Source organism: Leopardus geoffroyi, chromosome B1 (genome assembly GCF_018350155.1).
Source record: "Leopardus geoffroyi isolate Oge1 chromosome B1, O.geoffroyi_Oge1_pat1.0, whole genome shotgun sequence".
In the NCBI taxonomy this organism is placed as follows: Eukaryota; Metazoa; Chordata; class Mammalia; order Carnivora; family Felidae; genus Leopardus; species Leopardus geoffroyi.
In genome coordinates, this window is record NC_059327.1 from 194,721,523 (window position 1) to 194,726,520 (window position 4,998).

Here is a 4,998-nt window from a genome sequence, read left to right on the forward strand (position 1 = left end):
ATAAAAATTAAAATAGCTGGACCTCCAGGTAGGAGAGAATTTGTAGTGAAGTGTGCGTCTTTTAGGAATCATTATTATTTTTCAAGTTGTTTGTGTATGTGGGCGTGTGCGCGTACTATGATTTTTTTAGGAGCGTCTGGGTGGCTCAGTCGGTTGAGCGTCCGACTTCAGCTCAGCTAGTGATCTCAGCTTGTGAGTTCGAGCCCCGTGTTGGGCCCTGTGCTGACAGTTCAGAGCCTGGAGCCTGCTTCGGATTCTGTGTCTCCCTCTCTCTCTGCCCCTCCTCCGCTCATGTGCTGTCTGTCTCTCTCTCTCTCTCAAAAATAAATAAACATTTAAAACATTAAAAAAAGAATGATTTTAATAGAACTGTGGTGAATAAATTAAACTTTTAAAAGTTAACTTGATTTTTAAAATTATGTGGAATATTTAGAGAAAGGAAAAAGAAATGATAGGACAATATCCATGAGACTACTACCCAGCTTTGTCAATGTTTACATATTTGACACATTTGTTTCAAATGTTTTTTAAGAAATAACCATCACATTGTAAGGAATGCCGGGTGTTGCATGGAAATGTTGAATCTCTATTGTATACTTGAAACTAATATTGTGTGTTAAGTAACTGGAATTTAAATAAAAACTTAAAAGAAAAAAGAAATAACCATCACAGAAACAAACTCCCTGCATGATGTGCTCACATGCCATTTCCTTTCCTCATTAATTAGAGATAACTTCTAAAACCCAGTAGAATGTTATTGTAAACTGGATGTTTGCTATTACCTCCTTGCCTACCATAATCCATTCTCCTTTTTGTCCTTGGAACAGATGAATCTCGATTTTTACAAGGAAGATTTTGTTGCCTAGTTGCCCTTGCAATAGGTGTACTCTTAGTACTAAGAATTGGCCAATAAAGAGTAGGCAGTAGTGTTTTGTCAACTATTTGGAAATCTTCTCAAAAATAAGAAAAAAACATCTTCTTTGTTCCTTTCTTCTTCATGCTACTGGAAGTTGGATGTGACGGTCAGAATTACAATGCACATCTTGAACCCCAAGGATCAGAGACATTCTCTGATGACAGAGGAACAGCTGGAAGAAGACTGGGAATCTAATTACTTCAGAGGTTGGCCCTATAAACCTTGGATGGTCTATCTCTCTGGATATATTTTATATGAGAAAAACATAGACTGTCATGCTTGTTGTTATTTCTTCAGTCCTTGTGTCTAACAGTTTACTCTAACTGTAATCTATAGCATATCAATAAAGAACATATTTTTTACATTTAAATATATTAGAATACTATTCTTAACACTTTACAACTTATTTTTTCTTTGGAGTTACATTTTTGACATTTATCCATTTTCATACACTTGTTGTTTATAATTTATTACATAATTTGTTTAGTGATTTCCTAGTGATAAATATAAGTGGTTTCTAACAGTTTCTTTTTTTTTAAGTTTATTTATTTTGGGAGAGAGAAAGAGAGAGGGGGGAGGGGCAGGGAAGGTGGGAGAGAGAATCCTAAGCAGACTCTGTGCTATCAGCAGGGAGCTTGAGGTGGGACTCAAACCCATGAACCATGAGATCATGACCTGAGCTAAAACCAAGAGTCAGATGCTTAACCCACTGGGCCATCCAGGCAATCCTAGTGGTTTCTGACATTTTCTTGAAATAAACATGGATCTAGTGAGCATTTTTTTAGAGGTCTTTCTTCTGCACTTATCCTAGAATTTCTTGTTGACTTTGATATGCAGATCTAATATCCAGAAATTTTGCTGTGCTCTCCTTTTAATTCTAAATGGCCGTCTTATAAATTTTCTTAATGCTTTGTGACAGAATTTTACTGTGTGAAATAAGGACAATTTATCCTTTCCAATACTTATATCTTTTATTTCTTTTTCTTATCTTATTGCATTGTCTGGGGCCTCCAATACAGTGTCAAATGGAAACAGAGAAAGGGAACACCATCATCTTGTTTCTTCACTTAACCTGAATGCTTTTAAAGCAACACTTACTAAATATGCTATTTGCTGTTATTTTAGGTTAAATATATTTTATTTTACTACTAGTTTCTTAAGCATTTTGTCTTGAATGATTTCTGTTATTTCATATGTTTTTCCTATATCTATTAAGGTTTTGAAAAAATTTTAATTAAAAAGTAATGTCATTAATATTTTAATATGGTATATTACATTAATGGATTTTTGTATTTTCCCTTCTTAACTTAATTTGATTTTTCAGAGTATCATATGAACATGTATTAAAACTCAAACAGTTCTATAGTAGCAGAATCCACTTCTGTTTATTGGTCTCCAGGGGCAACCTCTTTTAAATATTTCAGTGTCTCTGTATTTACCCCCATATTTCTAAATAATATTAATATATTGCTGTTTCTTGGTTTTTAAATTTTAGATATTAACATATTGTTACTTTTAAGCTTTAGGTATTATCTATTTATTTGTTACTTTGGAGAATGAATAATTTTCTTTCTATCTATCACTCTTTTAATATAGTTATATCATATTTTTTGTTTAAGTGAGTATTTATATTATGGTGCATAAATATTATTCTCCACTGAGCAATGTAGGATACTAGGATTGATTTTCCTTTCTTGTTTATATGTGTACATATATACTTTATATATGGTTTTCTCTAGAGTTAATACATTCCTTATTGCTTAGTTTTTTTGTACACCTACTATTAACTCATTTTAAGACTCACAAAAGTGTAATGTAATCTCTTTTTAGTATATTCATACTCTTTAAGCAATATATCAGGTGTGTGTGTGTGTGTGTGTGAGAGAGAGAGAGAGAGAGAGAGAGAGAGAGAATGGTCAAACAGAAAAAGACAGGTGCGTCTTCCCTGAAGGCTTACATCTTTGTGCATTGATCTGCTCTGATCTATGGACCTGTAGAGCAGCTGTTGCCTGGGATATTCTTTTATCATCATCATTAGAATTACCTTTGCATCCTTCCTGGGTTGAAGTCCCTATATTTTTGTATCCACTGTTTTCTTTTTTAAAGTTTACTACCTTCACGATCTTGCGGTCCGTGGGTTCGAGCCCCGCGTCAGGCTCTGGGCTGATGGCTCAGAGCCTGGAGCCTGTTTCCGATTCTGTGTCTCCCTCTCTCTCTGCCCCTCCCCTGTTCATGCTCTGTCTCTCTCTGTCCCAAAAATAAATAAACGTTGAAAAAAAAAATTTAAATAAAGTTTACTACCTTGTTTGGTAGAACACACCTCGTGTTATCTTTCTGAATTCATGGCGGGTGAGAGGATGTTGCTGGCTTGGAAAACTTTTTGCTTTACCTCCACAGTTGACTGATGGTTTGTGCTGGTATAGAATTCTAAGTTTAAAATCACTCCACTTACAAATTTTGAAGATAGTTCTCCATTTTTTTCTAAAATCCAGTGTTACTAAAAAGAATTTCAGTGCCACTTTGATGTATGAGTATTTATAATTTTTTCTTTTTCCCCCCTCTAGAGGCTTTTAGGATCTTGTATTCACCTTTGGTGTTCTAAAATTTTAAAACACAATGCGTTAGTGTGAGTCTTTTTTCATTTATTGCACTGGGCACTCAGTGGTGCCCTTCAATCTCTATGCTCATGTTCTTCAATTCTGGGAAGTTCTTGTACTATGTCTTTGGTTATTTCTTTCCCTGTATTTCTCTACTGTCCTTCCCACCCCACCCCCCAAATCCCTAATACTTAGCTGTTGGCCCTCCTAAACAGATCCTCTCTTTTAAAAAATTTCCTATATTTAGCTCTTTGAGCTTTGGTTCCAGGAGATTGACTCAGCATATCTCCCAAATATTATATTGAATTAAAAATTGAAAACAGTCCTTCTTTGTTTATTTTATGACTGTCCCTTTTTCAATAGTACTCATTCTTGTTTCATAGTTGTAATGTCTTTTACCTTTATAAGAATTTTTATGCTTTTGAAAGACGATATCATGATTCCTGTACTTAATCCATTTCTTTGTTTTATTTTTTTTATAGTTGTATTGGTCTGTTTATTATAAGTATTTTTCAAGAAGCTGGTGATTCTTTGCTGTTCGTTTATATTGAAAAAAAATCATTTAAAAGCTCATTGAAATCCAGCTTGTGGAGTCAGGACTGGTTGAGTGGTGGGCTTCACTACTGACCAATTGAGTAGATCACTATTTCCTCATGGAATCTCTGTTTAGTAACTGTAAGTCTTTTCACTTGGATTATCCATCTTCTATGGAATTCTAGTGTCCTCCAGTATCTTGTCTGTGGGCACAAGCCTGGCAGATGGCTTTGTAGGAGCTGAGTGAAAATAGGTGCTGGGCTTTTATTTTCAGCATTTTTAGTGCTGCACCTTCCCTCAGCTATGCCTGGTGTCCCTGAATCCAGAGCCTTTTCATTCAGAGCTCCAATGTTATACTTCCAGTCTTTTGTGGCCCTGGAGATGAGTGGAATTGGACATTAATTCTGTCATTTTGGATATAGAACACACACATACACTTTGGGTGTGTATATATATTTGGGTGTAGAATATATATATATATATATATATATATACTTTTAATTATTCTTTCTAGTATTTGCTCCACTGTATCTCCAACCACAGTGGTATCCAGCATTTCCAATTCCTGGTTTCTATTCCATCAGGGTTAGGCTGGGAAGGAAAACTGGAGTCAGAATTAAAAAGGAATTATATTTCTCTCTCTCCCTCCATATTTGTTGATCCCACCCTCCCTAATGATTTGATAGTTGCCTTCTTCTTGCTCCCAGGCCCATGTATAGATCCCCATGTCTTACCTAAGCATCTAAGGAAACCAGTTCCACATACGACAATGAAGGGAATGTTGTAGATCCAGTCTCCAAGTTAGCATGTTTCTTGACTTCATTCCTTATTGAGAGATGGTGCCTGTGTCCTCTGGGCTTTCTCAAGCCTGAAGCTTCCTACAATCTATAGCTCTGGGTAGGGGTAGGCAGCCCTTCTCCTTTTCATCTATGGGAAAATCCTATGTATCCA

General features: G+C 35.5%; 1 long non-coding RNA gene across 1 annotated transcript; it reads right to left on the reverse strand.

Moving 5' to 3' along the window:
• Positions 1-2,943: 2,943 nt before the first annotated feature.
• Positions 2,944-4,691, reverse strand: LOC123583613. Its single transcript, XR_006704978.1, has 2 exons — positions 3,218-4,691; positions 2,944-3,030 (listed from the first exon to the last, which is right to left on the reverse strand). It is a non-coding gene; the product is annotated as an uncharacterized LOC123583613 (long non-coding RNA).
• Positions 4,692-4,998: the final 307 nt, after the last annotated feature.